Source organism: Lepidothrix coronata, unplaced genomic scaffold, assembly GCF_001604755.1.
Source record: "Lepidothrix coronata isolate B3197 unplaced genomic scaffold, Lepidothrix_coronata-1.0 Scaffold21, whole genome shotgun sequence".
NCBI lineage: Eukaryota > Metazoa > Chordata > Aves > Passeriformes > Pipridae > Lepidothrix > Lepidothrix coronata.
In genome coordinates, this window is record NW_016690201.1 from 6,536,578 (window position 1) to 6,556,487 (window position 19,910).

Genomic DNA, 19,910 nt, shown 5'->3' on the forward strand with positions numbered 1-19,910 from the left:
AAATGGAAATTGCAAGACTCAGTCAGGGTCCTCCAATAACCAACATTCTCTATCAAATTCTCTAAATCCTTGTTGATATATAATAATTTAGTTGCCAAGACATCTGGCAATTCCACAAAACATCTAATTGTGTCTCCCTGTTTATATATCTTTAAGCACTTTTAACTCTTGCCCTGTGATATTTTGGTGTATATAGATGATATATATTAGTACAATCAATAAAGCACAGCCAGTACAGTGGAACGGAGAAGACACTAAAGAATTTCTAAGGGGGAATTCAGTCTTTATTCCTCACTAGGAAAATCAGCAGTGTTTCTATCCTACGTTTGGCTAAGTCAGAGATGTAACCCAGGCATCCTGACTCACAGGAAAAAAAGGCAGGATTCAGGAGTTAAAAACTTGGTAAGAAGCCAAAAAGCCCTGCACTATCTCAGTGTTTGAACATCTGAGGAGCCAAGGCACTGTCTTTCTCTGAGGGCTACATTTTGTTTAGGAACCATTTCCTTTGAGAATGTAAGCCTGAAGATCTACGTGTACAGAAGTGGGGATAGCAACATTTCTCTGCCTCAAAGACTTAGCTTGAAGATAAATACTGAGAACCTAAGGTAAGACACACAGAAGTACCTCAAGACAGATTCTTTTATAAATAAAACCTCTCTTCCTATTTTTTGTTCTTGAATGCTTTGTCACAATCATCTTTTTTGATAATATATCCCTATTGGCAGGCATAAAAAGGTTCTTTCAGTTTGTTTTCCTCCTGCTTCAATGAGTGAGACAATGGTGACAATGCTGCTGATAACCCTGTCAACAGCTTAGACCTTATGTACAAAGAGGGAGGGAAATACAAGTTGTATGGACAATAAGAAAGGTTTTGCTCCTTCATTCCATGTTCTTTATTTCAGCCTTATGATAAATCCCTAAAGTTTACCTTCCATGCAATTATGTCAGTATATAGGTAGTTATCATAGACAACTCACAAGCAACTTGCCAATGTTAAAATTAAGGGTGGTCCCCAAATTTCACTTTGTTAGTAGACTGGTGGTTTGGATGAAATTTAGACCCACTTCAGTCTGTCTTCACATTTTTGAATTGTGAGGACCAGAACTGGATTAAGTGCTCCAGGTGTGATTTTACATGTTAAAAATAATAAATATGTTATAGATGTTATAGATATATACATATCTGATCAACTGAAAAATCTCTTTGACAATTTCACAGTTCTGTTCTGCTGTCTGTCTTTTGTATCTACTGGAGGATGACTTAAAAATTGCTTGAACAAAAGTGGGTTGAAGAGAGGAGGCAGTAATGATAGAGGAAAGAGGAAGATTAGTTTCATCTGAAGGAAATACATGGGAAAAACAAGACATAAATCTCTGGGATGATGGGAAAAAATGAAAAAAATATATACAATGTGATTCAAATAACTTATTCTAAATTTTAAAGAAAACAAAATGAAAACTTTAGGGAAAAAAAGTAGAAAAGGAATAACTATAATAAAAAGAAAAATAAGATATAAGAAACCAAAAGTCAATGCAAACATTTTCTTCTCACAATGAGATAACATATAAATTATAGTAAAGTAGTTTTTGAAAAATAACTATTTAGAAACCTTTAACAACTGACATGGCAGATTTTTTATCTTTTCTCATTCAGATTATAAATTAAAATGATATTTGATCTGATTTTCTAATACTTCATTGACATCAGAATTTTAGTGACAACAACACAAGTACTAACAAACACGTAAGTAATTTTAAAAACCCCAAGAAAACAGGATGACAGAATACTTAATGGATTTTATTCTATTAGAATCCTAGGAGCAGCACCTATTAAGGAATTAGTGTTGCTGATATGGTACAAAGGGTTTGACACTTTGGGATTTGTTAAATAGGGCTAATGAAGGAGTCATTGCCTGAAAAATATTATGTAGGGAATAGACTATAGCGAAGATTAAAAAATCCCACAACAATGATTATGAAAATATTTTGGAACAGAGCCCTCAGAGAATCAATTTGGGTTAGAGCACATATTCAATTTTGTACAATAACAAAACCCAAAGCAGTATATTAATGCTCACCAGTCCCCAAACACATTTTCATATCTAGCCAAAGTCACCCTGAAAGATGATGTAGAGCAAATCAGTTCATTTGGAGTGAATTTCAGTAGCTGCAGTGTATAATCCTATTTTGTTGTTCTTCTCCAACTTCTAAATTGCACTTCCTCACAGTACCAGCTCTATTTTTGCAAATTATGTTGTCCAGCCAGCCCCAAAATTAAATTTATAGTAGTGACATCTGGTTCTCAGTTTGTCACTTCCTTTGCTCTGATCTTGTCCTTTTCTGAAGTTATTACTGACCTAACCAGTTACATGCAAAGCAGTGTTATAGTTAAGCTTTGACTTAAAAAAACCCACTACCATAGCAGTTTTTGTCTTGCACACATCAGTGTGTTCATATTTAGAAATCAAACTCACAAAATCTAGAGGTACATGCCATGAATAGATATTGGCAACACATTTTAGCTTTTCTGACAGGCAAAACCACCAACCAGTCAACCAACCAAAAAGTAAACCAAAATGCACAAACAAACAAACCCACCAAAATAAGTCCAAAACAACAAACAACATCTCTAACCAAAAAGCCACCTATAGTAAATGAGTCTTGAAATCTGATTGAGTATTTACAAATATTATGTTGTTTCCACCATCCAAGCACTTCTTTCTTAATCTTCTGTGATTAGCAGTGAGAAATAGGAGCATCTCAGTGCTGCACCAGTGTCCTGCTGCCAAAGTGGCCCACGGGACTAGAGACAGCTGGGCACAGAATTAACTTCTGCCAGTGTGTTCACTCCACAGCTCTGTCCCAGAATACTTGCTTCCTTCTGTTGCCTGGTTTGCTCTTTCTCCTTGGAGCACAGTAAGAAGAAGGATCTTTGAGTTTAATTTGTGTATATTAGTCTTCACCCCATCAAAAAAAAAAAAAAGTATAGGAAGTTCTGGCAGGTACAAATAGTGTTCTTGATTAAGTGATTAATAACAGCCTATATAAAAAACATCAGGTATACAAGCAGACATGCTGGAGAGGAAAACTGCTGCATAAACAGCTCTTTGGAGAAGTAGTAAAACTGTTTGGATCTGTCATACATCAGTGCTGCTGCTTTCTGGTAGGATTCACCAATGGGAGCCTTGAGTAGTTCCAGATTGCTTGTTGATGAGTGGTTTGGTCCTGAAAACCACATAGAATTCCCTCAATACCTAACACTGTATTTCAAAATACAGCAGCTGTTATGTGTTAGATTGAGCCTGAAGTGCCCAAGTGTACAAGTCCAAGCTTATTTACAAAAAAATAGTACCATCATATTTGAAGAGAGATTCGATTGCAATGAATCAAGTGCAGCAGTATTTGCAGGCTCCTTGTCAGGTCCTTGAGGACAACATTAGCCCATTCCACTGTGACTTTCCCCACATGATCATGGTCAAGGACCCCACTTCTGTCCCCCCAAACCTCTCCCACCCTGCCCATGTCCCAGAACCCCATGTCAGCCCCTGGGGCCATCAGCCTCTGCCCCAGTAATGCTGCAGCAAGGCCAGTCTCCAGCTCCCCACAGCCCTGCCTGGCCATGGACCCACTCAAGATGTGCTCACCCTCTGCCCAGGCTTGGCCCATGCCTTGGGAGGTGTCCAGTGTCATGGCTTTGGGCTCCTGGCTGCCTGCTCCTGGCTGGGGTGGTGCATGTGCCCTGGATGTCCAACCCTACCCTGCCACCCCACATGGAGATCCCCCCATTGGTTCCTGGTTCCCCAAATCTAAGGAGCAGCTGGCTCTTATTATTCCCTGGCATTTACAAGCGTGTGGACTTGAGTTTTCCTTTCCATCACTGGCAATTCTTAAATCTGATCAGTGCACTGAATCATGGCTGCTGGTATCCTCCTCCTCTCATTTTGAATTTAGCTACTCTTACTTTACTGGGGTAATTACAGGTTACTCTAGACAATGAGCGTGACCAAGTTCAGCACACACATGGGTACTCCACACATCCCTGGACATTCCAGTGATGTCCAGGTGCAAGGGCCACAAATTCTGGGCTCAGTGCAACTGCTTTTGCTGCTGAATGCTGTGAGATCATCCAGGAGAAACAATTAGAACACAGACTAAACCAATTATAAACCTGAACTACTGTCTGTATTAAGTAGTTATCTGTAGAGATCTATTAGTTACCCATAGGTATGTAAATTGTAAATACAAGTTTATATAAGGAGATTCTCATTACTTTTCATATATGCTTACTGGGCTTACAGTGTCTGACAAAGTTTATTATCTATTTTATGACCAAAAAAGAGTAGCTAGTGAAAAAGCAATTCTTTTTTATCCCGTACTTCAGCAGTAACTCTGGCATATTCTTCAAGCTTCTGGCTTCAATTCCTCAAGGAGATGCACTGATTCAAAGTTTATGGTGCTTTCCACCTCTTATTTCAAGGCTAGCTTTGGGAGCAATGACTAATATTACCCTTAGGTGTGTCCAAGCCATATGATAAAACTTCACAACTCTGCTGAATTATTTCGTATCATTTTCTCTAGCAGTTGTTTCCAAAACTCCAGTTAAGGTTCATCATTTGGGGCCTACACTTTAACAATACATTCTCTTTGCTTTCTATTTATAAACAAGCTACTTCACAAAACTGGGGGGTTTTGTTCTAATAATGTAGAATGTTTCTGGAATGCTTTGGGATTCAACTTAAGGATCTTTGCAAGTTGCTGTTTTTGGGTTCTTACCAAAGTATGAAGCATTGTTAATTTTAATGACACCATAAACCCTAGAAATCTAGAAATCAGAATCAAATGCAAAGTAAACAAGTGTTATGAAAGCTGAACATTTGATATGGATATTTAGTTACACCATGCACATGAATATATAAATACATCACAGATTTCTCTATGTGTAATAATGAAGTGTGAAAATTTCCTGGTGGAGACAATGGATTCTATTGAATAACACTGTTTTCTCAAAGCAAAGTAACATTTGCTTTCAGGCAGGTGGAGTTTTAAAGCTCCAGTGCTTTTTTTATAACGATACGTATGTTCATTAGCTTAAAAATGAACCACGCTGTGCCACTGTCAGAACGAGCTGTGCTCTGGGGTCTGAAAACCTCATCAACACATGTATTTATTTTCTAGCATTAAGATGGAGTAAGCTGTGCAGAACATATGCTATAAATTCTAGGACTATTCTTTTAAGAATAACTTCCAGAGAATGTCTCCATATTTTGTATACAGTATGCATGAACTGCATTAAAAAGAGCTTAAAAAAAACCAAAACCAAAATCAGCTTTCTTTTCTGGAAAGTACAAAACTATCATATCAGTCTGATTTAAATTATGACATTCTTTTTTTTTTACATTTTTTTCTTTTCTTTTGTTTTTACTTAAACCATTTGATCTTAATTCCTAGTGTCTCACTGAAAGCCATATGTATCAGATCAATGATGGTGGATATGTATTTGCATCATATTTAATATATCAAACAGATTCACTATATGGTTGAAATGGTAGGGTTTATACAGATGAAAGTTAGATGATGTGTAAGAAGTTAATAGAGAGAATCTTTTCTGTTTGGAGATTTTTTGATTGTTTGTTGTTTTTTTTCCTGATTAAACCAACCTTTGCCAAATTAAGCTTAATTAAAAAGATTATTCTTTTTAACTAAATAGTCAAAATTACAGAGATGTATTTCTCCATTATTCCATATGAATCTATATTAAAGTAGTATGAAATTATTTTATTGGGATATTGTCTCAAAGGAGGGCAGAATTTGACCTCAAAAGTAATGAGAGCTTTTTAGCCACCTTATTTCAGGTATTCAAAAATGATCCAGTACCTTGGACAGCTGCTCAGATCGGGCAGAATGGCACAAGGGAGCCAGGCTGAATTAAAAATCATGGCACACGTTGTTGGGATGATAATTATAAAAAAAAAAAAAAAAAAAAAAAATTTTTTTTTTTTTCTTTTGCTTAAAAAAAAAATCTCAAGATTAGTAGAACTACAAGAAGTCGAGGCACCATAACCAATTTTCTCTACTTCCTTTTTACATTTTGCTTACACCTCATGATTGACAACCTTTATAGTTGTCTATCAAAATTCTTGCCAAAGTTAGAATCAGTGCAGTGCACACTGCCTTCTAAGGTCACACAGAGAAGTTGAATGTTTGGTGACAACTGTCACCTGAGGTGTGAACAGCTAAGTTGTGACATTCAAAATCTTGTTAAGGGTAAATGAAAACACATTGGCCTAATTAAGTTGTTCTTGTATTGAATTCAAATCTTATTTTAAAGCACTTTTTCTGGTGCTGCACTTACCTGCCCCCACAAAGACCCTCCTGGGGTCTGTTGTCAGTTTTCCCAAGGAGCAGAGCAGTAGGGGGATGTTTCAGTCAACTATCAGTGTCCCTCAGTTTTTCAAAAGATGAGTTTCCTTCCTCCCCTGCCTTGGGTCTGCTTAAGACATTCTTACAGATTTTCCCATCACCACCTGCTCTTTCCCTCCTACTCTCAGGGAATGGGTGAAATCTTCCCACAAAAAAGACAAAAAAATAACAAGGACGTGTATGTGTAGATATATATATATATATATATATATATATATTCCAGCTATGGATGTGATTCCTGATCAACTCCGTAACTGAAAAAAACCAACAGCCAATTGTTATTTTTAACTTGACTTTATCACAGACTTGAGAATATGTAAAGTACATTTTTTACCTTATAAATGGTTTCAATAACTTATAAATTTAAGGAGAAATGTATCTTTGTGTCTGTTTTCTACTCCAAACTTCCCACACAAAAAGGTGGTTGATAGTGTATCACAAAGTCAGACAAAGCTCATGCAAAAATGGCACATATGACATTCCTTATGAGAAGACGCAGCCTTTTAGAATAAGTTGATTTAGGCATGAGGAATTTTATTCTGTAAAATGGAGGATGATATAAAAAGGACACTGGGATAACTAGACGTTAGTGAAGTTGCATGAAGAGACATCTCTAGGGTAAGTTCTAGCCCGGAAAACAAAACACCTAAGATGGAGCAAAATCCCAAGACAGCCTGAACGCTTGAGTGAAAAAAAGTGTTAATATTTTAAACATGGTTGTAGCAGAATAGGTCTCGAAATGAGGCAAGATTATATGAAAGTGTGATCCCAGCTGCTTATCATCTGTTTTAATAAAAAGTGTCTATAAGGCAACTAGTGCTGTACACATTTCACCATGAGCTCTTAACAAGTCACTAGGTTAGAACCCTTACTGCTTCAACTTCACTTCAGTGCAAAATATGAATTGTTGAAAAAAAGTAAGCCTGTCTGAGGTGTTTTTCTTTTTTGTTTGGTTGGTTTTGTTTCAAGAAAAAACTAAAAGAACTGAAGGGCATCCAAAGGCAATGACATCTTTCAGTGGTTTAATACCAAGGCGTTAGACATATTATACTATGAAATACAACAAACCAGCAAACTCCCCCAATTGATGATAGTCTGATATGTTCTGTGAAAAAAACATATTGTGAGTTCAAGTCTTGGGGATAAAATAGCAAGATCATATCTAACAAAATGGCATTAATAATTTCTGCATTCAAGGTTTCTCACACAGAGGAAGAACCTTCAGAAGATAAAAGCTTTTTTTCACTACAGTCATGTAAGACTAGATATGACTCATTTCTCTCACCTTCTTGAATTCGAGGGGAAAAAACTCAACAAAACAGACAAACTCCACCACAGAGTAAAGCAGGAGGTTTAGTTTTGTTAATGCTCTCAGGCACATGGTATGATTTTTGGGGTGATTCTGCACAGGGACTATAAAGTCTCCAGTCCATTGGAGAGGGTATTTTTTTAGGTAAAATATTTTTAGAAAAAGATGTAATTGAAATTTCTTGAATATGTATTTAAACAATTTATTGAAAATTATTTTTTTTATGTGGGCATTCAAAATCAGAAATTTCTGATAAAGCCTACTTCAAGGAAAAAACTGGTAGTGATATCATGTTTTCCAAGGTTCTATAGGTTTATGTCCTACTCTAATCCCATGATATGGCACAGGACATACAAATTACAGAATTAAATATCTTGCAGGAAAGATTACTTTTATTTACATACTGAAAGAGGTGCAAGAATAACTTTAAGAAGGAAAAGAAACCCCTTTTTAAGAAATAAGTTTTGTGGTAGTCATGATAAAAAAAAAAAGATATTCATATGTATGAGCAGCAACAAGCTCAAGGAAAGTCATAAAAAGATAAAACTACCAAGCATCACCAGCTCTCTTTAAACTTCAGAGTAGGGATTGGTTTTCATTAAATTTTGAAACATAAAACAAAGCTTCTGAAGCTGAAGCAAAGTAGACAACTTTCAGCACAGTAAGTCAGCTTATTCACCAAAATCTATGAATGGGAACTTCAATGTTTGTCTTTTAATCTCATTAGAGAAAACCTTATTTCTAATTTTAGAATGAAAGAACAAGCAGATCCAGTAGGAGTAAAAAGCACTGATTTTTCACTTTTGCTTCTTTGACAAAAAGATCACTCAAGTGAGCTCTTCTCACTTCATTTATTTCTCCATAGAGTCTAAAGAAAGGTAAGAATTTGAGCTTTTGAAATGCTGCTCCCTGTAAGAAATAGCATCTGTAGGTGATACTATACTTCTGTGCCTTTGGCAAAGGAAATCTTTATGAGGCTGATATGCCTTTGTTAATCTTAAAGTCATTTCCAACAGTTGTCTGTACATGTGAAGATTTGCTTGAGTTACTTCCTTATTCTTATTTCCTGATGTGTTACCTTGGTTAATATATACATCTGCGTCATACTGAGTTCTCAGTTCTCATGTGATCATGTAATAGTAGAAGTGGCACATTATTATTCTTTTCACGTAAAAGGAATAACAGCTCCCACAAAAGAGAAATTGTTTCTCTGCATCAGCAGTATTGTAATGAAGGCTAAGCCAACCTACAGAGTTCGAAGAATTATAGGAAAAGAGAAGAAAAATCGTCACTAATCAGGGAAAGAATAAAAGAGATGAGTATTCCTGTACATGTGTAAATATTTGAGCATGAAAAGATGGAGCCGAACTCTGAGTAATGTATAATGTTCATAAGCCTTTAATTGTTGTCGAAAAATGTGTTTGAGCAGAATTCACAATAGAAAATGCAGAATAACAGAACATTAAACTATCCTATTCTTGTACTGAACTGTATGTTTTTATTATACCTATCATATCAATATTCTGTGTTAATATTAGCATAATTAGACAACTGATAGGAGGCTGTCCCGTGGACTTATGGGGAGCAGCGCTCTGCAGGTGCTGGAACCACTGTGCTCCAACGTATGCATCGTGCTACATATTTCAAACTGATTTTGAACAGTCGTGACTTGTGAGATTAAAGAAACCAAAAAAAAAAAAAATAAAATTCATGAATGGGAAAGTAGAGTAGTTAAAATTCCCGTAAAGGCAATTAAAGTTCCCAGAGGGAAAATAAAAACATCACATTACAGAAAAGAACTTAATCCTTATTTTGACAAGAACTAATTCCGAAGTACCTCATGCTTCAATAGATTTCAGTTATTTCCACTAAAGGAATCCTAAGAATGGAGCTGTATTGAAGTGCACTGCATGCCATGTAAACATAAATCATAGAATTTATATACTTTTAAACAAGAGAGAACAGAAAAAAGTAAAAACTATGGAACTGACTGAATTAAGGCTGAAAAATGTGTCATGCAAATTCTGGAGTGACAGTAATGTCTGACTTAAGAAGTAATTGCATCTTAATTTAGTAGTGAAAAAACCACAAGTAAACAAAAAATAAACCTGCAAAATAAAATATAAATTGGGAAAGTGTAAGGAGTAGTTTAGCTGCTGACAAGCTTCCCACTGGCAGAGTCTAATGCATTTTTAGACAGCAAGAGTCATAACAAGTTAGGCTAAAAAGTCCATTTTTCTCAGTGTAGTATTTCCAGTAGTGAGCAACAGTGGATGCCTATGGAAGAGTAGAGGAACGCAGAAACCATATGGTAATGATCACACAGAGTGCTCTCCCAGCCTTCAACAGCTTGAGGCTTTTTGAGTCAGAAATGGCATTTTTATAATGAGCCTCTGTGGATTTTCTGCATCAACTTGTCTTTTGAATTCAAGCAGAATTTAATGTCCACAACATCCTAGGAAACTCCACATCTTATTATATTTTACTACCAGCTTCGGTAGGGGATTTTTTTTTTGTGGCTTGTTTGGGAGTTTTACATTTTCCCTCTACTAGCTCTAACTTCTGCTAGAAGAGAATCCAATTAATTGATCCTCATTCTCTTTCTATTTGCCAGTAATAATTGTTGAGATCTCCATTTAATCTTACTTTGGCTACTTCTTTTTCAAGATTAGTTTAGAAGCCTATTTTGTGTCGCCTCATACAGAAACCTTTCCAATCTTTGATCATCTCCTCACTCTCTCATGAGTAATTTCCAGACATAGCCTTTTGAGGTGGGAGAACCAAAGCTACACTTTGCATTCAAACAGAGATAAAGCTTGATTTTATATACTTTAGTTCTCATTTTTATTCTCTTTTTCTTCCCTAAAGTTCTATTCGTAACAAAGCTAACATTTTAAACAAGTGAAATATAGTAGAAGAGTACTGTTAAAAGGTTTTGGAAACCATGGAAAGAACTAGAGATGTTCAATAGAGTGAAAAAATGTAATTTTCACATAATCATAGTCTGATCTAGCAACCAGTATTAGCAGACAAAAAGCAAACAAGTCCTGCAGACATAGGTTTCAAGGTTTTTTGATGCTAACATCATTGATTGTAAAGGCTCATCTTTTTTAAAGGGCAGCAAAAAATGAAGTTGTCTAAAGACAATTCTGAGGAGAGTGAAATCTCCTAAAATAGCCTCAAAAAGTACTAGTGGAAAAAGGTTGCCATCTATGCAGAGCAACTGAATTTTTGCTGCATGCTACATCCAAGATGGTAATGGACCACAACTGAGTAGGTGGCATTGTAAAATAATTTCTGTACAATTCAGAAATGCAGTCTGGGAGTCATCTTGCGAAATGTAATGCTCTACATAGCAGGTATTTTCATCTGAACAAGTCACCATACATTTAATCTACAAATTTTTTTGAATTACACTTGGTGTAGAATACTAGATGCTGAAGTAATTTGTGCAAAATTACCCTCAGGAGCAGACTAGCCTTCTCCACAGTCATTGCTTTGTAGCATAACAGTCATTTGCTACAACCAGGAGGTATCCTTGTTAGCATGAGACACAAATGCTATTTATAATGTTTTCAGTTGAAAGACCCTGAAAAAAATAACTTTATACCCTCATGCTGTGAGGCTGAACAAAGCCATGGGCATTTCTAGACAGTGTTGAATAATGATGTTGGATGGAGACATCCATGCCTGGTACACATCCATACTGTCTGCCTGAAGCGAGGTGAAAAATGCTTTAGTCTCTTCCTAAGCATCCCAGACTGAAGGAAAACAGAAATGGAGAGATTTATAAAATAAGACTTTGTCAACTGAGAGAAATAGAAATTTCGATAAGATCCTAATGTCAGAAAATATCCTAATGTGATCCCTAAAGTGTCTGATTAATTGTTCCCTAGAAGCTATTTGCTTCCCTAACTGTGCTCTGAGTCTTGAGTGAGTGGTTCAAACGTAATTTCTGACACAAAACAAGCTGAATACCTTCTGTTGGTTTTTATCTCTCAACACTATGCTAAACAATAAACTGGTGACAGACAAATATACCTGCCCATGGCAGGGTGGTTGGAGTTAGACGATATTTAAGGTCCCTTCCAACCCAAACCATTCGGGGATTCTAGGACATTATTATGTTGTGGTGGTTTGACCCTGACTGGAGGCCAGATACTCACTACAGCCACTCTCTCACCCCCCTCTACAACTGGATGGAGGAGAGGAAAAAAAACAGCGGAGGAGAGTTGAGAGTTGAGAGAAGAGCTGGGAGAGGTCAGTGACTGATTGCCTTCACGGGCAAAACAGACTCAAAGTGGGGATAATACTTATATTTATTACTAACAGGATCAAAGCAAAAGAGTGGGAAGTAAAATAATCTTAAAAACACCTTCCTCCCACCCCTCCTTCCTTCCATGTTCTCCCTCCTCCCCCCCAGCAGTGCAGGGGGATGGGGAGCGGGGGTTGCAGTCAGTTGTTGTTTCTGCCACTACTGAGGGAGAGGAGTCCTTCCTTCCCCTGCTCTCATGGGGTCCCTCCCAAGGGAGACAGTCCTTGATGGACCTCTCCAACATGAGTCCATCCCTCAGGCAGCAGTTCTTCCCAAAATGCTGCCCCGTGGGTCACTCCTCCATGAGGTGCAGTCCTTCACAAATGAGCTGTACCGACGTGGGTCCCCCACAGGCGCTGCAAGTCCTACCTGGGAAAACCCTGCTCTGCTGTGGGCTTCCCTCTCCACAGGCTGCAGGTCTCCGTCAGGATCCTGCTCCATCTTGGCCCTCCCACAGGGTCACAACCTCCTTTGAGCGTCCACTTGCTCCGATGTGGGATCCATCATGGGCTGCAGGTGAATCTCTGCACCCCGATGTTCCTCCATGTGCTGCAGGGGGATCTCTGCACCCTGATGGTCCCCCATGTGCTGCAGGGGGATCTCTGCACCCTGATGGTCCCCCATGTGCTGCAGGGGCACAGCTGCCCCTCCATGGTCTGCACCATGAGCTGCAGGGCCTCAGCTCTGGCACATGGAGATCCTCCTGCCCCTCCTTCTGCACTGACATTGGTGTCTACATTGCTGTTCACATGTTCTCACTCTGCTCTTCCCTGGCTGGAATTTTCACCCACACAACAACCTTCTGCTCTTAAATATGTTATCACAGAGGTGTTACTATTACTTCTAATTGGCTTGGCCTTGGCCAGCAGTAGGAAGTCCATCCTGGGGCCAGCTGGCATTGGCTCCACGGGACAGGGGAAGCTTCTAGCAGCTCCTAACAGAAGCCATCCCCCTGCTACCAAAACCCAGCCACAGAAACCCACTACATTTGTTCAGAAAATAGGACGTTGATATCAGAATTTATTCCATAGCTGCTGCTTTGAAATGAGAGAATGATACCAATAACCTTTATCTTGTCATCTTTTAACATCTTATTAAACAACACTGGACATGTAATTTTATTGATTTTACTCACACTAGTCATTGTAATTTTACGAGAAGCTTCAGAAAACCCTCATTCATAATCCTGAATATTGGTCTGTAGTAGCAAAGGAAAATGACACTCTCTCTCTTAATGGGAGGTAATGATCACACCCAGTTCTGTCACCACAATGGCTAATTTGGAATCACATCATTTTTTTTCAGCTCAACTAAATGCATGTCCTGAAGGGAATCATGGCATTTCCTTCCAATCCCAGGAGGAAGTGAGTTAAGAAAGGCACCACTAGAGCCTTTTTACTCAGTCAAGTAAAAATCACAGCACGCTAAGTCTGAGCCCAAGCATATGTTGCTATCAGAACTGATGGCATTGCTCTTTAGTACATCAAAACTGATCACTTAAGTATTATTTGTGTTGTGTTCGGTTGGAGAAGCTACACTTTTATCATAATCTTATAAGATTAACCTGAAATGGGTTGTTGCTTTGCATAGTGATGTGTGACATAAGCAATCACAAAATGAATGCAGTAGACCTCTGTCAGCTTTCACACTCTGATTACTGAATAATTGAATTATTAAAATTAAAATAATAAGATGAATGTACAGAAGAAAAGAGCTTTTAACTCTTTAAATTAAATTTTTTTGCTTGCCTCATTCATTGAAAAAGTTCTTACTGGAAAAAAACATTCAGGAACATGACTTTGTGCACAAAAATTTATTGAACAATGAAAATAAAATCAATCTTCTCTCTCACCTCCCCCACTTTTTTCTTCTCTCCATCAAAAAACTGTTGTTAGTGATTCTTAATCACTGTATGTTACAACTCCATGTAAATCTACTCAAATCCAACTAGAAAACTGTATTCTCAGATAAATTAAAAGCCAGTTTTGATGAAATTTTATCATTTTTACCTCTTGCTGAAAAGTACTTATTTATTGAGAATTCCTAATTAGATACTGTATCTCCCAAATATCTGAGTTGAGGTTATCAGGGCATAAATATTTGTTATCTCATGGTATATTGATAAATACATTGCTATGTTCAATTTTATTATAGTTTTCATATTTATGAGTTTGTTTTGGTTTGTTTTATTTTAAAACATAAAATCTATTTTTATTACTGTTTGATCTTGTATCTCATCAAGATCTTGCAAGAGCTCTGACAGGCTATTAATTTATATTATTATACACACTAATAATAAAAGTTAATATTCTAATTGCATAATTGCTCAGTGATTGTTGGATTTACATAGTAGTTCTTTAAGATACATGGGTAATTAAAATTATTTTGAAAATTACCTCTGTGTGCTTTGTTATAAGAACGTATTTCTCATGTTCTTCCCTTTTATTTTGCAGCTGCATTAAACTGTAGATCTGAGTAACTATCTTTCTTCTCTTTCCCTTCGGTGAACTTACTATTCTACTTATGAAATATATTGAAAAAAAAATCAATGACAGATACAAAACGCATGATTGACATAAAAAAAGAGGAAAGTTCTTTACTTCCCCTTTAAACAGTAACAAAATCAATTATTAGCAAATGCGACTTTTATCTCAATCAAATGTATGTAATAATTAGCTGGTCTTGTTCTACAACTAAGAGAAGTAGAACATGGAAATAATAAACCAGTCATCTCAGCAGTTCTGAAGAAATGATTCAATTCAGCTGAACGGGGTTGTTTTATCAGGCAAACACGTTGCCCTCTGGACTTATTTGTGCTGGGAATCAGACAGAAACAATTAAATTACCTGATCAAATTTAAAATAGGGAAAATTTAGGAGGGATTTTAAGGTTATTTAAGGTCCTAAACTTAAGATTTCCAGATGGTAAAGGAGCAAGTCTCAGATAACCCTTGGTTCATTACCATCAGCCCAGGTATCAGTTAATACCTATTATGTCAACATGATTAGAACAAATTCTTTAACAACCTCTTTACACCAAATTGTTAATTTGTGCAGGTATTTGATATAAGATACAAGCTCAGTGTATTTAAAAGTTCTATCCTTAGATACACCAAATGCTTCCTGAGAAAGGGGGAAGAATATTTTTTCCTCCAGTAGGCTGATATTTTGCTAAGCGTTTAATCAAAGTAAAAAAAGATGTTACAATCCAGGAGAGTAGCAGCTTCAAAGAAGTAAGAGAAATCAATTGCATAAGGGAAGATTATTAAAATTTTTTTCTAAGTTAGTAAACCACAGCAATAAACCTGAATTACTCCAGGAGTGGGGGAAGGCAAAGGAGAGAAAAATTATTACCAACTGGGGACAGAAGAATTGAACCAGAGCATAGAATTATCCTAACATGCCCTAAAGATGCATTTCCTTTAATTGCAACCCAGACACCTGAGACATGAAAAAGGAGACCAAGTCTGCTACCATCCAGGGTTAAGAGTCACCTTCTTCCTGTGAAATGGATAGTTAAAGGAAGTTTTTAGAGAGGATTTTTGTCACATACTTTCCTTCTCTATGAGTTGCGTCTGCAGCCTATGACCAAATCTTTGTAAGTGGGGTTGTGGTCTCTGCTTCCTCCACCAAAAGACTTTTTGAGGGTGTCTGGAAGGCATAGGATTCTTCCTACCTAAGTGCATGGGCCACTATGAGAGTGGGTTATGTGGGTGTGCAAAAGTAAGGGAAGTTTTTGGCTGTAGCTGAGAAACTCTCTCAAGTAAATGGCACAGCTCTTGGTAAGTATTTTCAGTGGTTAATGGTAAAATAACTTTTAATAGTCAGGATTTTCAGAAGCTTTAGCTTCCAGCATTTTTTTATGCTTTTGTCTGAAACATTTAAGGGCTCTGTAATATCAAATATTTTTCTACTGCTGCAGGCAGTTTTAGACCATGATCAAGCACTGCTTTATTTTGAAGGAGTTAAAACGACTCAACCCTTGAAGTCTCCCTACATGTAGAGAGGTTTGTAAATCTTACATCATGTTTTTGTCTGATATTTCTGTTTTTCTTTCTTTCCCCACGCAATAGATGCTGAGGGGGACTAAAGGGAGGGGGGAGCAAATCCTAGCAAGAAGGGGAACTCCGTGGTACCTTGTAGTTGATAAGCCACACAGCAGCTGTTAAATGAGAGATAAAAAAAGATTTCTTGCTGTTGAACCAGCAACTGTGGTGAGATTACAAATGAACACCTCCATCCCAAAGGTTACCTCAGATGTAATACTGACATTACCCACCTCCAAGGTATGACCACTCCCCACTAAATGTGATGTATGACTAGAGTCACTCAAGCTCCACCTAAATGCAAAAATAGTATAGAAATAAGTTATGAATGGGAAGAAGTTAAGGAAGACTGCATTGTAACTTCTGGAATCAGTCCATGGGCTGATCCTGTCTTCTCCCCCACAGGGATACCTGTTGGATAAGATCTGTGTTACCTTATGCTCACTGATTGACTATCTTGAGTCAGCTTTTGTTAGAACTACAACTTATCCATGTATTGCTTTGAATATGTTTTTCTAGCCAGATACTATCACTGGTAATCTTCAAACCTTAACTTGTCAAAATTTTCTATTATATTAATGAAGAGTGTTATTCCATAAACTGTTAACTGCAGGGGTGCTAGCAGTCACTGGCAGTGGGTAACATACTCCACTGTGGAGACCCGGGAGGGGGGTCTCTCTTATGCTGTTGGCATGTTTCACTGCATCTTTCCTGGGATAACACAGACCCATTAAAGGTGAGGAAAACAGGAGAAGGGTCTCTCTGTCTGCACATGAACCTGAAAATGGCAGTCATATTGCCCTCCAATCCAGCAGGACTTTTCAGTGGCCCCGTAACAGGACACTGAAAGACTGCTTGGACACAATGGTCTTGGCTTTCCTGGGACACTGACAGATTAATCAAACACAAAGCTTTGAGAAGATCTTCCCTTTCGCGTGACAACATCTAAACACTGTCAGCACACTGGCTTCCCTCTCACTTAGCAGACTGGCTTATTCCACCCCGTTAAAGGCACTGCTGTTGATGCAAAAGCCCATTGCTGAATATAATTGAATGGAGTGGTGTGCCACTCCTAACCTCCTCAGCTGAAATCCCGTTATTAAAAGTGCAAGGGTTAAACATCTCTGACATCTAAGTATCAGCTTCAATGGTTCCAAAGGAAAACAGCTTTAAAAATACCTCTAAGAATTTCATTCCAATGGATGGTTTCAGTTCCTAAGTAAAACCAGGGTAGAGGCGGAGGCTGGAGAGGGCAGCCTGATCAAGTGATTACTGAAGAGAGGTATTAAGTACACTGTAGAAACGTCACTGTTCAGGCTGTGCTTTTTACAAAGAATCCTTGTAATTGGACTGAAATCTGACTCAGCAGTACTTCATGTTTTCTACCACATTTCCCTCACGTGCAAAGAAAGTTAAAAATTAAAAACACGGCAGTATAGTCTCAGTTTTTCCCTAATGTCTGAAAAGTTTTAAGAAATGCTAATGATGAAGCAACCAGATAGGTGAGGAAATTCAGCACTGCAGGAGATTTTTTTTTCACTTATCCCCTTCAAAAAGGAAAAACGTAATTCTGGATGAGATAATAATTCTCCAAGTTTGTAGAATATCTACCTACAGAATCGGTCAGAAAAGTTAATTACTTTTCCATGTTGAAGACAATGAAGAGTCGAGGATTTTTGTTGTTTAAAACCACACCTGCAAAGCCACTGTGACTTTTTGTGTTTAAAGTACTGACAAATGACAATGATGATAACAGAAGTGCCAAATCTGTAAAGTATCCAGAGACAGAGACTTAGGTATAGGTTTTTAGAAGATTTCTGTCTCTGCAGCATCTTCCATGTCACTGAGCAGAACTTTTATATCCTTATTTTGAGATCCCTGATAACCGAATGAGACCACTAATCTCATTCTGTTCATGAGTCCACTCCAAACCATCTGAAAACTACCAATGCAGCCCCCAGTATAGGTGAATTCTGTCCATATCTGATGTAGACTGATGTAGATCTGATTTAGATAACCATACCAGTGCAGCACTGTGTCTGAGCTAATAAGCACTGCTGGGAGACTACGAGTAAAGATATATTAAAATTATGTCTGTAATAAAACTGATTTCAAGAGAAGCTGGCGTTATCCAAAGCCTTAGGAAATCCTGTCATCATTCCTCATGAATATGAGCAATCACTTTAATCATATTTTCCTCTGCAACCCTGTTAACACATGAATGAATGGCATAATAGATGTAGTTCTGTCATGCAGATGTAGTTTCAAAGCTAACAACTGAAAAGTTACACTGATGCCCGACCAGGTTTAATGTGGCAAGAAGACATACAAAAACATGAAAAGAAACAATTATCCTATGGTTTGGTCCTAGAACTTCTTTTCTCTGACATTTCTTTAAGAATATGTTAAGCAAGATTTAAGGTAAAAATAAGGAGGAAAACCTCAGTGCTGACTCTTGTTAAAACTCACCCACAGAAACTCCAGACATTGTACAAGAAGAATTGGCAGAACTCAAAATTAGTTGCAAACTTTGAAACTAGTGGCTTAAAGCTGAGCTTTAGATTATAGACATAAGTTGGAGTGGGTAAAGGAAAATTAAGGAGACTAAAAAGAGCTGGAAAAACATTAGTAATTTAACTCTGACCATCTTATATTTCAGTTTATACTTGGATAAACACACAAGGCTTTCAAAAAGTTAATCAAGAGTTGCATATATTCTTCTCTACTCTCAAGTTTATGAATTTATTTTTTTTAAACAATAAACAGACATTCAGAAAACATACAGCTGAAAATTAGTGTCTTACATGTAGTTACTACAGTGTAAGTGAAATGGAGTTGCAACATTGTGAATCTGCAATTGTGTCTACACTTTGTGTACTACTTACTGTGTATACTTGTGTGTAGACATGTATATTAATACTAACTTGTTTTCAGTCAGGAGACTTTCCATAAATAAAAACATTATTTGTAGATATCAATCAAAATGTACTTTTTGTTTCTCTTACTAGGGACACCTAAATACACTGACACTTCTGAAGGAACATCACTCAACAAGCTGGAAGAGGAGTATCTTCAAGTTTTTTGCTAGACAGTGAATTTTCAGCCTAATTAGATTTTTAGGGACACGGAGTCCAATGACAAGATCCTGTACTTTAATTGAACTCCTGGGACCATGTTCAAGCAATCATTTTCAGAGGTTTGCTTGCAAACAGTGTCTAGTTCATATACATGAGATGACTTCTCAGAGGTGCAAATAGTTCTGTGGAAACAAAGCCTCTTTTTTTGTAACACATCAGTGAGGGATGTCAGAAAAGGATCTATTCCCGTTAGACGAAGGAATGACTATCACCTGTGGAAAGGCAGCAATGACAAGAGTCAGCTGTGACTTTAATGAGGGGTACCCAGTAAGTACAGTCACAGAAGAAATCAGGAGTTTACAACATGAAAAGTTAAACACATACAGAATATCCCAGTGTTTGCTGCTGAATCTCAGGAATGTGGAATTTTGGACAGTGGCGACTGATGTTTACATAGTTTATCCTTTGCAAAGAAATTACACTGGCATTAAGAGAGAAAGCCTTTGGTGTTGCAGCTGTGGTGTATTCTCAGGAATAAATCAGACATATCTATGTCTGAAGGTCAGAAGTTGTACTAAATTCCATGAAACATGAAGTTAAAGAAACTTGGCACTGTACGTATTGTGGGAAGGACAGGTATGTTCTTCCAGAATTTTTAATATCACTGAAAGAAATAAAAATTGTCACCTTTTACACCACAGGCTATAAAAATGAATAACAAAGCCTTATGCAGAATCAGAAATTC